At 38.1% G+C, this 20,133-nt stretch overlaps 1 protein-coding gene across 1 annotated transcript in view; it reads left to right on the top strand.

The window, feature by feature from the left end:
* LIN7A (lin-7 cell polarity scaffold A) overlaps positions 1 to 20,133 on the top strand; it is a 149,111-nt gene that overhangs the window by 1,127 nt on the left and 127,851 nt on the right. The window lies entirely within an intron of this gene.

Genomic DNA, 20,133 nt, shown 5'->3' with positions numbered 1-20,133 from the left:
AGGCGGCCATTTGGAAATGATGTGTTCAGACGAAAATGATTTAGTTCGATGTGACACTAAAATATTCTTTTTAGAGGATTAAACTGGGCTGTTGGGCAAGGCATGAGAGCATCCTGCCGCGAGTACAGTGACAAATCCAGTCAGGTTTTTAATTTGGAGAGATTGTGGGAGACTTGAACGCAATCTCTTGGCGCCAGAACAGATGTTATTTGGTGCTCACAGCAACCTTACTTGGAGGTAAGAGTTGGGAAAAAAAAAAAAATTGATTTTATGTTGGGAAATGTTGATTTGCAAACTAGTAAATTAATAACAGTAGTTAAGTCAGAAATCCATTGTGTAATCCATGATTTCACCCAATATCATCATCTGCACTAAGCAGTATTCATCTATTGCCACTAAGAGCCAAACAGAAGGCCAGCTACGTGAAATGATTGATTTCCTAAGTATTTCTGTTTAATGTGATGAACTTTTATATTGTACCATTACTAAATGAGTCTTTAAATATCTCAAGTAGATCAACTACATTAGAAGCAAAATAAATAAGCCAAGAAAATTGCATACCTGAACAATTTTATATACTACTACATACTACTGAAAATATTTCACTTTTTGGTGTTACCTTGGCCCTTAGATGGCTCCCTCAGTTGTGAAGAAGAAGTGCAATCTGACTAAGATCTATTCTTAAAGTTTGTTCTCATTCATAGCCAAACTGCCCCTGTCCTTCCCAGTGTGATTCGTTTCATGCAGTAAGTATCTGAATAAACTCACCAGCAGCTCACTGCAAAGTCTGCAATTTACTGATGATGGGTTATTGGCAGTACTGCTGTGCATGAAGTCAATATATAAAAATATTTTCTCTCTACCTTATTAAAATATAATTAATTGATTAATTGTATCATTAAGCTGATGAAGTAGAGTCCTGTAAAATTTCCTACAAAAAAAAAAAAAGAAAGAAAGAAAGAAAGAAAGAAAGAAAGAAAGAAAGAAAGAAAGAAAAGAAAATGAGTCTCTTAAAAGACAAAGCCCAGCACTACTTATCTGGGTCCTATTTGTAACTCTGATACTTTGGATGCATCAGTTAGTCTCTGAGCATCAGGTTTCCTCTGTGCTACTTAAGGAGTTTGGCTTAGGTGATTCTGACAATGTGCAGCTTTAATTTGATTAATTAAAATTAGGACACAGTTTCTAGTCACCTACTGGAAGAATTTCCAGATCACCCCAGTCTCCTAGGTGGTTTTGATGCCTTTTGATGTGCTGTGAGGTCACCTGCTGTTTTGGCCCCATGAAAACATTTCTCACACTGTTGCATCTGTCTCCTTGTTGAATAGAGCTCCTTGAGGGAGCTCTTGCTCTGTGCATTCTCATCTTTGTATTCTCAGTGCCTGACATAGTCCCTGATCACAGTAGAAAAAGCACAAATTAATGTAAGTGTAAGTGAACTAAGGATTGCAGTAACTTAAGCACTGGTAAAATAAAGGAATTTAGTAGTGAACTGAAGTACAGTTTATAGATTCACAACATTTGGACCCTGGGAAGGATGGCAGGTAGAACATAGGCCAGCAGTTGTAAACCTTTCTTTTTCCCTGCATATGTGACAATTTCCATCAGTAACCATAGCTCACCAAGGCTGTGATTATTAACCAGGGGGTATTGTATCAGGTGGGCAGAGGAGAGGAAGGAAAGATGTTTGACAAAACCTCCCATGAACATCTCAGCAAACCTGAATATTAATCCATAATTTGAGAGCAAGTTCTTATTTTAGCATCTTCATTTTTCAAGTGAAGAACATGGAAGAAGGGATGAGACAAATGTTTTCAAGGTTGCTATTCTAGGCATTGGAAGATTTTATGCTACAATAGAATTTTTCTTACTTGATGTCCTTTGGCAACATGGATTGATTTATCTGGAATCTTCATGGCAAAGGTTTTAAGCAAACACACCTAAGCTGTGAATTGAAATCAAGATTTACTCATCCCAGAATTCAAAAGATATTATCTCAAAGGAGGACACCCAGATGTCTGTGTTAGCTTCTTGGGTCTTGTCTGGGAAGCAAGGCTCTGCCAGACCCAGGCTGGGCCCTGAAAGGACAAACAGAGCAGCTTAAGGTTTCCACTGCTCTGTGCGTGTCCTAAACTCTTCTATCTGCCGTTAAGACCTCAGATTAACCTTGTGGAGGCCTTTGGGTGACTATGGGCATAAAAGTTTCCCATTCATTCTGGTCCCAGTCCTGGGGATTCTTCATTCATTTATTGTATGCCTACTATGTGTGAGACCCTACTGTGGAACTGGCATACATTGATGAGCTAAATAGACATAATTCTAGTCTTTGTGGTCATTAGAGTTTACCTGGAGAGAAGTCTAAGCACACAAACACGCATACCACAAACCATTCATTCATTCAGTATTTATCACCTACTATATACAAGACACTATAGGAATAACAGATACAATTTCCCCGCTTTTATGGTCCTTAAGAGTCTAGTGGCAGAAATAGATAAAAAGTAAGGGATTAATTAATTTAAAAAATAAGTATTAAATGACAGAGTATGGCAAACTCTGTTTTAAGCAACATGGCAGTACTAATGAACAAAATGCATTAAGTCTAATGGAGTTTACATGCTAATGAGAGAGGCACACACACTGAACACATACATATACAACTATAAGTGCTAGTGAGAAAAATACGACTGCATCAAGGAAAGCAACAGGGGCTACTATTTGAAATATGATAGTCAAAGAAGGCCCTCTGGTTTGGTGACATTGGAGAGGAGATCTGAAGAAACTGAGGAAGCAAACTTTGCAGATGTGCTCAAGAAGAAACCAGCCGTATACATCCTGAGACCATCAGAGAAATTGGCTTGAAGATGTGAGCACAGGGGAGAGTGGTAGAAATGGGGCTGTGTGAAGCTGATAGCTAGGGGCTAGATGATGCAACGTAGACAAATGATTTTAGACTAGTTGAAAATATGAAGTGCTTGCAAAATAAGAAATATGACATGAGGATAGAGGTTAATAGGGAAGGACCTATTTAGATAGTGTTGGGCAAAGAAAGCTCAATGAGAAAGCAAAATTTAAACAGTTCTGATGTATTAATGAGATCCTTAGGAAAAAAGTATTCTGCATAGAGGGAAGAATACGCATAAAATCAGTTCCACATGTTCAACTCATCTACCATCCCATTAATACATCTATAACCCAATGAATGATTGACAAAAATTACCAAGAAACAATAACACTCCAACTGTGTATCCTAGGGTAGAAATTTGGTTATTAAGCATACCAAGAAAATCTACAGATCAGCTTTTTGCTTCTTTTTCTTAGGCTAAAACATCATGTATTATAGTTAGATTTTCAAAGATATAGTGAGCACTGTAATTTACATATCACTATGCATAAATTTATTATTGAATCCAAGTGGTAATAATATGAGATATATTCATTTTTAGTCTAATATTTCATGTTAGTGATGAAGAAGCACTTGAAAGTTAACCTTGTGGCACAGAGAAGATGCTGATAAAGGAGAATAGTGTGGAATCTTCTCTTCCTGAATTTAAAATGTTCACAGAGATTCTTCCCTCCAACAGGTTAATTTGCCCAGATTTTAGTCTCTAAAATCAGAAATGACCTTCAGTTAAACTCAACGGAACAAAGCAGGGTACGAACTATGACGCTTAACACCTTCATAACAAAGAACATGGGAATACTTCACTATGTAAAAGACTTCATGGTTCTAGGCACTTTCTTAAATCCAGTAGCTCCAGCTCTCCTTCACCTTCCATCTCAAGGTCAGAAAAAGGTAATAGAATAGAATTCTTCAGAATTTTACTTCCATTAGCATTTCCCTTTAAATTTATCAGAATGGCTTTTTAAAAAATGGCTTATAAAGAAATAGTACAAAACCAATTCTTGAAGACAAATGGATAATTAAAATAATTTTTAAGAGTAATTAATATTGTGTTATCTTAATTATTTGAGACTTTGCTTATGAAATGATTAGTAACTTACAATTTGCATTTGGTACTTATTGTTAGTGTCAACAATCATCTAACTTTTCTGTGAATTGAATTCAACTTTGATAATTTGCATAAGTGTAAATGGAAGTCTTGATTTTTTTGACTTCTAAAAGGTCTTAAATTAAAATATCAAGAAGAAAATATTAACTTTTGATATGTTTCCCCTTAAAAAAAATAAAACTTTTGTTCTTTAAAAATTCTAATCTAAAACCAAAGCTTTTACTTTGTAGATTTCAACCTTATGGAAAAAAAAAACATTGGAGCAAAAATTGAATGCAAATGAAAATCCCATGGTGCCACACTTTCCATAGAATTTGTGATACATTAAAAATTTTCTCTCTTTCCTTTTCACTTTTCAAGATATGCAGAGCTCATTACTTTATGTATCTCTAAATTCAAGCCTTGAGCAGCCCATAGATTTTCTAATAAGCTGTATTCACCAGTTCTTATAAAATCTGTATTTGCCTGAAAATTGCTTTTGCTCACAGTCCAAAAGGCCTTCTCTTTAGATATAATGTATATGTATATATAATGAAGAGAGTTTAAGGAAGAAGGAAAGTAAAAATTAAGCTAGTTTTTATGTTGTTTAAAGATGTATCCCCTGGTGATTGTGATGGGCTGGAAAAGGAAAGAGGATAATTATATTTTATGGCTCTTGTTCTAAAGCCTTCTCACATGAGCAGTCAGATATGTTTTAGTCCACAAATATAAAGTGCTTGCTTGCTGGCTTTCTCATGTTTGCTGTAGGAATCACTAAACATTCAAAGCAGTTACTGAACTTTTTTTTTTGTTTTTACAGATCATTATTTGAGTATTTCCTTTTGCACTGTATAGTTCCAGAACATTATTCAGGAGTCGGAATTCTGTCACACATACCTTTTTCTTTCTTTGATAATGAAAAGTTGGAAAGAGAAGGACCCAAATTTCCAAAGAGTTTTTTAAATAATTTATTTATTTACTTGTTTGTTTGTTTATTTATTTTATTTTTTTGAGAGGGGGGAAAGGAGAAAGAGAGGGAGAGAAACATCACTGTGTGCCTCTCACTCGCGCCCCCAACTGGGGACCTGACATGCAACCTAGTCATGTGCCCTGACTGGGAATCGAACCAGCGACATTTGGCTCACAGGCCAATGCTCAATCCACTGAGCCGCAGCATCCAGGGCTACAAAGAGTTTTGATTATATATACATAAAAGGTATTTTGCATTTAATTAGAGTCTAATACAAGTTTTTAAATTGAGAAATTTAACGATAGAGCTTTCAGAAAAAGAAAAATAAATCTGGTGAGTACTTTCTAATTTGTGTCAGCTCGCCAAGCCCTGAGATGGATTTGGTGTGGTCTAGTCATTTATGAAATTAATGCTTTTGCTTTGGAGTGCTTTTTCAAGGATCACAACTAGGGTTGAGCTTTTTAGTAGCAAAAAAGAACCATTTAGTGAGTATTATCAAATGAGAAGATGGATACTGGATATTAGGGATTGTATTATAGGTACTAAGCCAGTACCTCCTAGAGTGCAATTTTTTTTTTTAAGCTTAATATCTTTCTATTAGGATATAGTGTTCATTAGGTCAGAGATGTAAAGTCCAACACATTGTTTGGCATACAGTTGGCAAACTCAACATTTGTTCATTAATTGAATGAATGAATGAAATTAACTTAGCTGAACCCAGTACCCTGAGTTATTCTTAATGCAAAAAACAAAACAAACAAACAAAAAAAACTTTTTAACTTATAGTAATGCAAAAGCAATGGCTACCTTCCCTTATCACTTTGCCAGTTTGCCTCTGTGCATGTGTAATAGTAGACTCCTAAAAGTTTTCTAGGGCCAAGAAAAGAGGTGAGATGCAGGTGTCTGTAGCTCTATGTCCATTGCTTGAATGCAGGTACTATCTTAAATTGTCAACTAAACGAGGCAAGTTAAGGCCAGAATACAACTGAAAAGGTTAAAAAAAAACAAAGTGGGTAAATGCAGCCCCAGAAGAATGTTCCACCCCCCAACACACATACAAGCTACACAGCCTCATTTTATTTATTTTTTAACCACAAATGAATGAATGATAGAGCTATGTCCTGATAAAAAAGTTAAAGAAGATTTCATTTGAAACCACTCTGTGTTTGCAAATGTAAGCATAACCTTAAAAAAGTCATATTGATCACATCAATGCTTTGTGATTAGTTTTTCTGAGTAATGTACTAGCTGAATTTGAAGACTTGACTAGTAAAAATAAAGATGGTAAAAGATGACTTGTAAAAATTATGTTGAATTGAAAATTATTTTGCAGTTTTAATTAGTTATTTGTCTTGGACATAAAACTAGGACTTTAAATTTAAACTGGTGGTAATTTCCCTCTAGAAACACTGTAGCAGTTTCAAGTCCAATTGGTTCTGCTATTTTTGTTTACTTGCCCAGTGGGTAAGAGTTACGATATTTCAGTAGGAAATCCCTTTTGTTTTTTCTTATCAAATAATATTTTAACAACAACAACAACAAAAAAGAATAATAGCAATCACAAGATTGCAATAAAATTTTAAACCCCAAAGTTAAATGGAAAACGAAATCAAATCACAGCTGCATTTTGAACAATATGGCTGAGAGATGGCTGAAAGTGTATTTCTGAGGAATATTTGGAGAAAGGCAGTAGTTGCTGATAGACAAATATTTTGGCTTCCAAAAGTTCAGAAAATTGAGTACATTGTAGTCCAATCTACTTGGCAGAAAAATAGAAGGCATACTAAAACCAGAAAAGTCAGTGTTCATGCTACCTGTCACAGCTTAACATCTCAAGTCAACCTTTTTATAAAGAGAAGAAAAGATAGGTAAGGAGTTTGGGGAAAAGGTTAATAGGGTAAGAGTTGCAGTCTTGCAACGATTTTCCTAGTACTTCTTTATCAGCATCAGGGGCATTCTCTCCCTGGAACACAAAAGACCCCCTGAGACATAAAGTTGAATTACTTGTAGACCTCCTCAGTTCACATAGGGATTCACATAGGTCTGGCACTCCAGTTCCTGGAATAACAGCTTTCCACATGCATTAGTCACTTAAGCCTATAAATTAAGGCTGAAATCTTTAACTCTTGAGTTCCCCTATCAATATTAATGGAAAAGTGGAATATTGGCCCTTAGAAAAGAAAGCGGTGATCCCATAGAGCCTACAGGGCATCACTAGGTTTTGTCAAAATTGACATATGTACCATAGCCCTACTGTACTCATGACACCACAACTTTCGTAGAAGCCTTGTGGAAAATGTGGAGGTGTGTGAAGGGGGATGGTTGCACTCTCAGATTTCAAGTGGTTGAAACAGTACACCAAGGCAGTTTGGTTCTCTGTCTTATTCACATTATTCCCAAATATTTAGTATGAGAGCAATGGGAGATTTTTACAGGTGACCTAGAACTAGAAGGAATAGCAAATTATTTGACTAGCCATATCAATATTTTCAAATTATACCTAGCTTGAATGTCAGTGTTAAAGAATAAAATTCAACCAGGTAAATTTAAAGATCTAATTGGCTTTATTAAGTGATTCATGAACCTGGCAGCATACCATGTAGCAACTAGAAAGGCACACTAAAGGAGTTGTACCAAATGGAAGGTTTTTATAGGCAGAAGGAGGATGACTAAGTTAAAAGAATGGATTATTTTAGACAGGAATGGGTTCCATTAAGGCAAGTCTAGGGGTTTAACCACATAGATTATTGCACTAGTGTTGATCAGGAAATTCCAGATTGATTGGTTTAAAATCCCAGTATTGGGAGAGGCTGGAACTGCAATTTGGTTAGTAAGTTTTTGTTTGGTGACATAGTTTTACAAAAATGCCTCCATTTGGGCTTTTTTTTTTTTTTTAACAGCAGGTTACAATGAAAGAGATAAAGTTTAGTGGAAATGAATGTAGTCTTCATTCATTCATTCATCAGGAAAAGGGGACGAGCCCTGGCTATTCACTTTCCTTGTTTGTACTGTTATCAGAGAAACCCTGGTTCTTCTTGATGATGCAGTAAAGAATTACAGATCAGCGAGCCTATTAATGTGCACTCAAAGTTTACTAGTTAATGGGAGAGCAAAAGCAAAGGTGGCCAAAGGCCAGGGTGGCAAGCTCACTCTACCGTGACCAGAAGGCCAAGAGTGCATGAGTGCCATGAGTGCCATGAGAGCCAAGAGAGCAAGTCCTTTGTTTGGGGGACTTATACAGTTGGTGGGATAGGGGTGAAGAAGTTACATATTGATTGACGGAGGATAAAGGTGGAGCCAACTTTTCTCTGGGGGATGTGACTACCCAACCTTAGGTATGTATGGGGGTCTATTAGCCCGAATGCTTATCTTGCTCCAGACTCCATTTGTTCATCTTGTTGTAAAATACATAAGTGAAGGGAGGTAGTAAATAAAAGTTGGGGCATTACTCAAAGTTATTTATGGATTCTTCCTTTGGGCACTGTGGACCCTCTCCTGCTTTTCTGGCCTTGGAATGAAAGTACAGTTTCAAAGGCTTTCTTTCCCAGAGAGTGGGAAGGATACATAGAATTCCAAGGACATGCCTATTCCCGTGCTAACAAAGTTTCTTGTGATGTTGGAACACCTGGCAATATTATCAGACCAGGCACAGGACTGCTGAGTTAGTGGATGAGACATGTCTCCCTCTGATTCTAGGCTCCTCTATAAGCTTTTTGTTAGATTGCAACAGTAGGTCCTGCCTTTATTTCCCTTTTGCTGCTCGTTCTACTGCAACAGTACTGCCCAGTGAACACTGCCCCACCAGACTCCACTCAAACACCTTGGAAACCTCAGGCCCTGGACCTCGGTCAGGCCTTTATAATCCAGTCTTGGGCGGGGGCAGGTGCGGCTATGGCAAACATGCATTCCTGAGCCAGCCTCCCTGGATTTGAATCACAGCTTTTCCATTTGCTAATTCTGCGACTTCCAATGTTATGAAACCATTTAAAATCTGTTTTCTTATTTGTAAAATGGCAAACGATAAAAATAGGACAGACCTCCTAGAATGTTGGCTTTAAATAAGTTAACTTATATAAAGTACTTAGAATAAGCTTGACCCAGTAACCACTCAACAATGAAAATTATTTCTTCCTTGAGTCCTAGAAGCCATGTACGCCCACCCTACTACCAGAAGGCAGGAAGAGATAAAGCTTGTTGCTTGCAGACTAAGAGGCAGGGAGCCTGTTTATTTAGCATTCTGTAGAAGCAGGAATCATTTGGAGATACTTTGAGGTCAAAACAAAAAGTTTCCTGTATGTATACACATGTAATTTGCCAACTCTCTCTTTCCCCAAATCACTTCTTTATGGATGCCCCAATAATACTTTTTCTCAGAATTCTAGGAGAGCACTTACTACACAAGATTGCATGTTTCTTTTACACTGCTGTCATCCCAACACCATGAGTTATTCATTATTTATACTCATCTTTGTGTACCCATTGCCTATCACAGTGTCTGAACTTTAAGTGCTCAAATGTGTGCTGAATATATTCATGTTTTGTCTTCAAATAGTGCATCATTTCAGTGTTAAAACTAGGGAAGTGAGCAGAAGATAAAAGATGACAGATTTTTATTTAATAAAAAATTTCCTATATTTATTCTCTTCAAAATTAGAATGAGTGCCTTCCAGGAATTAGCGACTGTCCTATTACTGGAAACAGGCAAAAGTTGAATGACAAATTGGGGAAATTGTAGCAGATAGACTAAGATTCAGTAATTGTTTAAGACTGGGACTAGAATTTATGTAAATTTTAGTGTTTTAATTCCATTTATATGCAGATATCAGAAGTGTTATAAACAGTTTTTGGGGAAAATCTATCGAAGAGTGACTTTTGGACTCCTTTTTAGTGCTGTATAATTATATAGCATCATGAGATGCTTAAATGGACACACATGTGCTGGGCAGGGATGTGAGCTCTGGATGCAGCCATCTGGGTTCAAATCCTACTTGTCCCTGCCTCTTTCTAACTATTTAACTTTGACCTGTTACTATCTTCATTGTACTTTTGTTTTCAGATGTAAAACTGAGTGTAATAATGGTCTATACCTCTTAAGATTGCTATAAAAATTAACTGAGAAAACATATGCAAGGTCCATAGTAAGTTCTCAGTAATGAGTGATTATCCTGACCTCTTCTCCCCAGAGCATGCACTGTTCCCAGTGCAATAAATGGAAACTGCAATAGACAGATGTGGATTTGAATTGCAGTTCTGCCACTTACTATCTGTGGAAGCTTAGAATATTGCTTAATATCTCCACATTTTATTTCTTTCATTCTTATTATGGGAATAAAGACACCCACTTTACATGATGATACATTCCTTTAATTCTTCCTTCAATTAGCCATTCAGGGAAAAGTGAATGAGAATCTACTATGTGGAAGATCCCAAATCAAGAGCTAAGGGTAGAGCTTGCAGTCTAGGGAAGAGAGACAGTAAACAGATAATTTATGATAAATATAGTTTGGGCATTTTAGCAACAGCTCACACATAATGAGCATGTACTGCATGCCAGGCATTGTGCTTAATGCTCTTCATGTTCCATTTCAATTAGTCCTCACAACAAACCTTTGAGGCAGTTTCCATTAGTATTTTGAAGATGTGGGAATTGAGGCAGGAGTATAAATAAATAAATTGGAGCTGAGGTTGGTTAATTCTTGAGGCCTTGGGCTTAATCACTATACTACACTGTACAGAGCAAGTGCATAGGTCTGTAACAGGATCTGTAATAAGCCGTAAAGAACTTGAACTTGTAAGGGGAAACAGGCACAGAAGTGCTTGCAAAGCCTTCAAAGAACAGGCAGAATGTAGGAAACACACTGGGAGAGCACATTGCCAAGGACAAAAGGGAAAAAAGAACTCTGTACGATGCTTATAAAAGGAATGTGTATTAAATGTTGATAAAGGTTAAGTGATGTATTTGAAAAGTCTAGTAGAATTATTATAAAATAGGTACTTAGTAAATGGTTGTGCTTATTATTCATGACAGTTATTAATTTCTTAGTACTAAAAGTCGAGGTGCCTATAGATAGAATTATAAGAAAGTACCAGCAATATTTTTTTCTTCTTCCCATGCTGTGCCAGTGACTCAAGAGATAATGACTGTGACATTCAGATTAGCTTTCAATGATCTGTAATGCATAGGCAGAATTTCTTCACAGACCTGAACTTCTGACAGATTCATACAGGGTGTGAAAAGGTGATAATATGTTGTGCCCCAAATTCCCTTTCCCTACAGTCTTTTCATTCAAATAGTATAAGTGAGAGGGATTTGGGAATGTAGCAGAACCTGAATGTCAAGTATGAAGAGAAATTTGTGACTTCTTTTTTAAAAATGTTCTATTTATTGAATTTTATAGAGAGAGGAAGTGAGGGGAGACAGAAACAGAGACATCGGTTTGTTGTTCCACTTATTGATGCATTCATTGGTTCTTTTAGGTGTCCTAACCAAGGATTGAACCAGCCATCTTGGCATATTGGGATGATGCTCTAACCAGCTGAGCTACTTGGCTGGCCAGGGCCTGTGACTTCTATTTTACTTCAACAATAGGACTAAAAGTCCTGAAGGGCATAATCACCCTCTGCTTACTCATCATCATTAAAATATATGCCTTGAGAATTTTCATATAGATTTCAGTGGACCAAGTAAAGTAATTCCATATTTGTCTAGCATTAAATGTAGGAGAGGTGTTCCATTTAAGTAAAACTTACAGATAATTAAAAGTCACTCCTTTAAGCCAAAAGTTATTAATTTTAAAACACTTTAACCTAAAAATAGAGGCTTCATTTCCTTTGAAAACGGGACTTTGTAAAGGAATGCTGGACCTTAAAACAGTTAAGGCATTAAAACTTAATACATATTACTGAGGAAATGCTAAGGTATTTATTTTGATTGCTGGAAGGGAAATTCTGCATCACTCTAGCTCCTCAGACTTGTTTCAGTTAGTTGATACAAAATAGATGCCTCTGGATAACTGAGATATTCTCTGACCATGCAAATACTCATTTCTCTGATGTCACACATTTTTCTAAGTATTTCCAGTTTGGCATCCAAATTATAACTGGGAAGAGCTCAGTGTTAAGACTGTGTGTGTGTATGGACTGAATGTTTGTGTCTCACCACCTTCTGCCTCCAAAACCCATATGATAAAGCATACGTCCCAGTGTGATAGAATTTGGAGGTAGGGCCTTTGGGGTCAGGCCATGAGGGTGGATCCTTATGATGAGACTAGTGCCCTTAGACAAAGAAGAAACAAGAATGAGTTATCTGTCCATCATATCAGGACACTTCCAGAAAGCAGAAGTCTACAATTCAGGACAAGAGTTTTCCCCCAAAACTCAACCAACTGGCTCCTTCATCTTGAACTTTAGAACTATGAGAAATAAATGTCAGTTTTTCAAGCCACTTAGTCTGTGGTATTTGTTGTAGCAATTATCACATGTTCTTGGTCACCGCAACCCTGTATCTTAAGTAGTTGAACAAATTAACCATAAGCAAGATTAGCTGTACAGATACAAGGTGTGCCTCATTGACTGCTTAGTTACATCCTCCTCACTGAAGGCCACCCCCAGGGTCACAAATATCTGTCCTATACATACTAACAAGTTTTCAAAGCTTCTTCACTTGTATTGCTGTCCATTACTTTCAGAGCTTTTAAAGAAAATAATTTCATTTTTTTCTTAAAATTTTTTCCTGAATTTTTCTTCAGGATGAGATGTCCTTTTTGTAAATGATCATGTAAAACAGCTCTAACTGGTTGTCATATATTCAGATAATACTGTACTGGTCTAATTTTGATGTAGAACTCTGCTAATCTTGCTATGTCTTCTCTTTTTTTTTAAAAATCATTTGTAGTGATGGCCCTAGGGTTGAGAGTATATTTGTTTAACTTATCACTGTTATTTCAAATAATATTATTTATATCTGATAGTAAACCTCCTATTGCTTTCTCTCATTGTTTGTGCTATTGTTGTACCCGATCTGTAAACCAATAATTGATTGCTATTAATTTTACTTTTAACCAGAGTCATAAGCTATAGCCCCCAGGCCAAATCCAGCCTTGAGCTAAGAATGTTTTTCACATTTTTAAATGGTTGAAAAACCATTACATAAAAATTATTAAAATCAAATTCCAATGTCCATAAGTAAAGTTTTATTGGAACATAGGTACACTCATTTCATTTAACTACTGTCTATGGCTTATTTTGTGCTTCAGCGGTGGAGTTGAGTAGTTGCAATAGGCCATTTGTTCTGTAAAGCTAAAACTATTCACATCTGACTCTTACAGAAAATACTTACTGACTTCTGCTTTTTTAGAACATTCAAAAATGAGAAAAGAAAATGTTTTTTCTATTTATCCTTAATTTAACTATTTGAGGAGCTCCACAGTCAGCTTCAGTCTTCCTAGAGTACCTATGACCCAGGTGGTGCTTTTTCTTTGCTCTCTACCTTCCCCCAGGGGTAGACTGTTGTTGCTTATCACTTGGTACTTACTAGCCTGATGGTGGTGGAAAAAGGGGCCTCCCTATTGTCCTGCCCCACCCTCATTCTCAGGAAGGCCTTAGGCCTGGGACACAAGGTTGCGGCTTTCTCAGTGACCCTTCCTGTCTTTGATCTACTAGACTAAACTGTGCCCTCATGGTTAGAGTCTTGTGTGGGAGAGTTTCTGGCCCAGTGGTAGGGGACCTCTAATAGTATCAGTATAGGATCCTGGAAATAGGTCTGTTTTCTGCCTCCTTCTCTCCTCCCTCTAGGATAGAGGATTTTTTCTTTTACTTCCTTTCAGTTGTAATGGGTCTTCACCCTGATCCAGTCTTTTTCATGAGCTCCCAGTGAAAGTCTGTGGAAAAAAGCCTGTGAGTACTACTCACAGAGGTTCTATACTCTCACGGTAGCTCACACTTGGACTTTCATTAATTTAACATTTTAGCTGAATTCTTCTCAGTAGTTTGTATGGCACCTTGTGTCCCCTCTGCCTGTGCTCTGCCATGTGCTCATTTCCCTCTCTGCTTTAAAGTGTTTCTATACCCTTTACCATTACTGTTTTGCAAAATTAACTTACCCTGTGTGAGCTATATAATTTACACTAATGTAGTTGAGTAAGAACTTTTGTTCCCAGTTGGGAAGACAGACTTTGAAAGGATTTTTGCAGTCTGGCTAATTTTTGCTATTTATTTGCACATCTGAGCAACTGTTTGGTCAGTCAGACTCTCTTTATGTTGTTGCTCATATTTCAAATTAAATTCCAATTCAGAGACTAATTTGAGTGAATCTATAATATGGCAGGCTGAGCTAACACAGAACCTCTCTCACTACAAACATCAAGATGTGCTAGATAAGACTTAACAATTAAAAATCTATCTATAGCTTTAGATTGCAAATGAAAAAGTGAAATTTCCAGGTGCCAGAAGTGAAAAGGGAAGTGAAGACTGGAATGGAAGTGGTATTGAGCTGACACCTGGTTAAAATTGAGGGAGGGAGATAAAAAGGGTGTCAAATGGTCCCAGACATAGAAATAAGCATATAGCTGGGGGCAGTGCAGGAACAAGGGGTGAGATCTGCACCATTACCATGCTCCAAAATGCATTACATAGCTTGGTGTCTGACTGTATGTCAGAGTTGGTTCAGGAAAATTTCTCTCAAGAAACTTAAGTAAAATGAATCCTAAGCTAGGACAAACTAAAGGAAGTAAAATGCAAAGGCAGAAGCACCCTTCAGAAACATCTAGCTACATTGGTTTCTCATAGAATAGACAATCTCTGACAAAGGCATGCTCACAATTAATTAGACATTAGAAACAGAAGGAGGGAGAACATTGGAGACCTCACAACAAACTAGAGTGTAAATAAGCCCGGTGTTTTTGGCAGAGGGAAGAGAAGTTCAGAGAGAAGAGGGTATGCCTGAAAAACTAAATCTTGTCACAAAAGAAATCAGAAAGAGACTATAAAATAAGTATATTTGTAAATATTAGAAATATATTTCAAGAGAATAGGAACTATAAGAAAAGAACATGACACAAAAATAGGTACATTTAAAAAATTATTGAAAAATATGGGGAAAATGATAAATGATTTTTTTACAACGAATTTCTGTAAGTTTAGTAACTATGTTTTCTTCTATGTAATTTATTGTTTCAGATCTTATAGTTAGGTTTTTGATCCATTTTGCATTATTTTTTGTACATGGGGACAAACTGTAATCTAGTTTCATACTTCTGCATGTGACTTTCCAATTTTCCCAGCACCATTTATTGAAGAGGCTTTCTCTTCTCCATTGTGTGTTTTTGGCTCCTGTCTCAAAAACTATCTGCCCATGTACATGTGCTTATATTTCTGGGCTCTCAATTCTGCTCCATTGGTTTTTGCATGTGTTTTTCTGTTAATTCCATGAAGTTTTGATTATTGTAGCTCTGTAAGTATGATTGGAAGTCAGGTAAAGTGATTCCTACAGTTTTGTCCTTTTTTCTCAGGATTGCTTTGGATATTCAGAGTCTTTTGTGGTTCCTTAAAAACTGATGATTATTGTTCTATTTAAAAAGAAATAACACTGATATTTAATTAAGAATAGTTACCCTATGACCCAGCAATTTCTCTTCTGGTATCCACCCAAAAACTCAAAAACATTTATTCACAAAAATATATGCACCCCAATGTTCATTGCAACATTATTCATGGTGGCCAAAACATGGAGACAATCATGGTGGCCTTTGATAGAGGATTGGATAAAGAAGATGTGGTACAACTTCCAGCCAAGGTGAAGGTGTAGACAGACACACTGTGTCTCCCTCCACAACTAAGAAGGAATACAACTACTTCAAAACTAGAAACAACCAGAAGTTTCAGAAAATCAAACTGCATGGAAGTCCAGCAAACAAAGATATAAAGAAGAAATACTCATCCAGACAGGTAGGAGGGGCGGACCCAGGGTAGAGAGGATGCGGTGTAGTGGCAGTAGCAGCAGCGGCAGCGGCAGCAGCAGACAGCACAGTCACATGTTTTAAAAAGTCAGGAGGGACACCTGGGGAGTGTTCCCAGCTCCTCACTGGACATTGCAGCTTACGGTGCCAGCACCGGGGAAAATCAACCCTCATTGCTTCTGACTGTGCAGACCAGTGGGGATTGGGGCAGAGGCAGAAACTGCCGGTCTCTTAGTAGAGTCCGCTTGTTTAAAGGGCCCCCATGTTCCTAGAACATCTGCAGACCCACCCACTCCAGGAATGATGGCATGGCCAGGGCAGCAGCTAGAGGGGCACCAGTCTGGTGCGGAAGTGGGAGAGGTGCCTGGAAAAGGGGCAAGTGCTGGGCAGGCGTAATTGTTCCCTCTCGGACTCCTCCCCCACATACAGTGCCGCAATCTGGTGAAACAGGTTGCTCTGTACTGACAAATCCCTAAAGCTCTACCCCTTACAGCATAACAAGAGTGACAGCCATACCTGGGACACAGAGGCAAACAAACACGGCAGCCTGTCAGAATGAGGAGACAGAGAAGTATGGCCCAAAAGGGGAAATGAATCAAGTTCCAGTGGGCAAACTAAGTGATGAGGAGATAGCCAACCTAAAAGATGCAGAATTAAAAACACTGGTGATAAAGATGCTCACAGGCTTGATAGATATGCTTGAGTACATCAAGCTCATAAGAGAAGAAGTGAAGGCTATGCTAAGTGAAACGAAGGAAAATCCACACAAAACCAATGGTGACGGGAAGGAAACCAAGGTTCAAATCAATGATTTGGAACATAAGGAAGAAAAAAATAGTCAACCGGTGCATAATGAAGAAGCAAGAATTTTTAAAAAATGAGGAAAACTTCCCAAATTTTGGGAAGGAGATGGACATACAGGTTCAGGAAGTACAGAGGGTCCCAGGCGAACTGGACCCAGAGGGGACCACAGCAGGACGCAGCATGATTGAGATGCCAAATGTGAACGGTAAAGACAGAGTCCTGGGGGCAGCAAGAGAGAGGTGGAGAGTTGCCTACAGTGGGTTGTCTATAGGACTATCAGCTGATTTCTGAGAGGGCACTTTGCAGGCAGGAAGGGACTGGCAAGCAGTTTTCAATGTGATGAAAGGCAATCTGCAACCAGGGTTACTCTATCCAGCAAAGCTATCATTTAGAATGGAAGGGCAGATGAAGTGCTTCCCAGACAAGGTGAAGCTAAAGAAGTTCATCATCACCAAGCCATTATTATATGAAATGTCAAAGGGAATTACTTAAGAAAAAGAAGATCAAAACTATGAACACTAAAATGACAACAAACTCACAACTATCAGCAACTGAATCTAAAAAATAAAAACAAAATCCAACTAAGCAAACCAGAATAGGAACAGAATCATAGGTATGGGGATCATTTGGAGGGTTATCAGCTGGGAGTGGGGAGGGGGAGAAATGGGGAAATGATAGAGGGATTAAGAAGCATAATCAGTTGGTACAAAATAGACAGGGGGAAGTTAAGAATAATATAGGGAAGGGTGAAGCCAAAAACTTACATGCACGACTCATGGACATGAACTAAGGGTGGTGGGATTGCTGGAGGGAAGGGGGGCGGGTACTGGGCAAAGGGGAGCAAAGGGGTAAAAAAATGGAACTACTGTAAGAAGATAATCAATAAAATATACTTAAAAAAAAGATGTGGTACATATATACAATGGAATACTACTCAGCCATAAGAAAAGATGAAATACTACCATTTGTGACATCATGGAGGGATCTTGAGAATATTATGCTAAGTGAAATTAGCCAGTCAGAAACAACTAAGAACCATATGATTTCACTCATATATGGGATATAAAACTGAAAGTCATAGAGATGACAATAGTATAGTAGTTACTGGAGGGAAGGGGGTGGGGCTGGGTAGTACAGGGTAAAGGGGGTTAAATACATGGTGACAGAGATGATTTCACTTTGGGTGTGGGCACACAATACAATATACACATGATGTATCATAGAATTGTACACTTGAAACCTATATGGTCTTATTAACCAATATCACCCCAATTTAATAAAAATAAATAAAATATTTCTAATATAAAGACATTAAATTACATTAAAATTTTGAAAAACTTAAAAACTTCTATTTACAAGACCATTACATACAGGAAAAATAAATAACTTAAGTAGCACCATTTTCACTTTATCTAATGATGTAGGCTTACATTAGAAATGACTATTGGACCTAAAAGGAACCTGTTGTGGGTTACTTATTATAATACCCAGTAACTAGGCATGAGGCTTATGTTTGGGTTTTGATTTTTTTGAGATATTAATCTGATCATGCTATTCAATAAACTTCAGTGATTCCCATTGTCCAACATTCTTAATATAGCTGGCCTGATGAGTTTTCTAGAGTGGGGTTCTGGAATTTTTTTCTCCAGCCTCCCTCTTACCACTCTGTATTGCCAGTGTTTTACAGTTCTTTCCACTTATAAACATACTGTCCTGAATTTTCTGTTCCTTTGCCTAGGTTGCTTTTTCCTCAGATAACGACACATCCTGAATTTCATTTGTTCTGTGCCCAAACTTTACCTCCTTGGAAATGTTATCCATCACATTTAAATAGCCTTCTTTCCCTACTCCCATCATTTTCTATTATCTACCCTAGATTTGTTTTTTTAATTGACTTTTATTAAATTTGTTGAGGGTGACATTGGTTAATAAGATCATATAGGTCCAGATTTCAGAGAAGGAAAACTCTGACTCCAAAAAACCTCCGCTGCCTTGCGGCATACCTCTTCAGGGGAAAGGCTAAGGGAGTAAACCCCGACAGAAAATCCGGAGCCGGAGTCCCTAAGGCGGTTTGACGTTGTAGTCAACACCGGCAACTCCTGCGGCGCACCTGAAACCAAGCTGTATTGACTCCGTCTTTCCCTTGGACCCTTCAGCTGCGAAGAGAGGGGGGGTCTGCTGCATGGGCAACAGCAGACCCTCCATATCACCCTGCCCAGGCTCTGTAGCTTCAGCTTCACTGGAGAGGACACTCCAGTGTCATCGCAAGATGTCGATTCAACACGGGAGGAGACAGATACCGTGTCACTCCCGAGTCGGACTGCACAGCCATTCTCGGCGGTGCAGATAGACTCTTAAGAAGCTACACCATCGTCTCTCGAGACGGACGGCTGCCGACGACGACAACGATAGGTCCAGATTTGTTTTTATAGCATTTTTATTAACTGAACATTTACCCAATATTTATTTTTTGTATATGGTCTTTCCCCTTTACTCCTTATGTCGAAATGCCTAGAACACAGCCTGGCCATTGTAGGTATTCAATAAATATTTGTTGAATGAACAAATAAACTCACAGTCTTGGCAATGTTGTTCTCTTTGTGGGGAAGACCTTCACTTTCTCTTCTTCCCTTTTTTCCTGGCAAACTCCTACTTATCTTCTTAGCATTAATATTTCTAATCCCTCAGGAAATCTTTTCTTGTTGCCCTGGCCTAGGTTAGATCCCTTTGTTTTATGCTTCTGTAGCTCCTTACAGTGGCCTTTTTAAAATTCATTCAGTCGTTCACTCAACAAATACTTATTGAGTGCCTACTATGTTCCAACCCCTGTTCTAAGCCCTGGGAATGCAATAGTACACACAACAGACATAATCTCAACTCTAGTGAAGTATATGTGCTAGTGGGGCTGAAGTGGAGGGAAGACAAGAAGTAAATAAACAAGTACCTAATTCTTCATATAATTACAAGTAGTGTAAGAAAACTTGAAGCAGCATTGCGGGGTGTGAGAGCCCAGGAAATAAGGGGTGGCTCTTTTACATGGAGGGTCACGTGTTAGATGTTTTAAGAGAAACTGTAAGGAAATGAGGGGTTGGCCCTGATGATAAGTTGGGAAACGTGCCCTAGTCAGAGGAAAACAGCAAGTGTAGATGCCAGAGTCAGTAATGCTCTAAAAGCGTTGCAGGAACAGGAGTGAGCCCAGTGGCTGGAGCAGAGTGAACAAGGAAAATGGTAGGTAGTAATAGATGAAGTCAAAGGGAGACTTTTTGAAAGCTTGTTCTTTGACAAATGATGTCATTTTAGTTTTTACAGTTATCACTGGGATGAGCAGGGGGAGAGGGGAAGGGGCAGGTTGCAGGTTTAGGCAGGTGGTCCTAGGAACCACAGGTCCTGAAGGTGCAGCGCCAGGAACAAC

The sequence above is a fragment of the Furipterus horrens genome, unplaced genomic scaffold (assembly GCF_987537825.1).
Source record: "Furipterus horrens unplaced genomic scaffold, mFurHor1.1.pri manual_scaffold_4, whole genome shotgun sequence".
Lineage (NCBI taxonomy): Eukaryota > Metazoa > Chordata > Mammalia > Chiroptera > Furipteridae > Furipterus > Furipterus horrens.
Note: the sequence above shows the minus strand (reverse complement) of the source record. Positions and strands in the feature narration are given on the sequence as shown.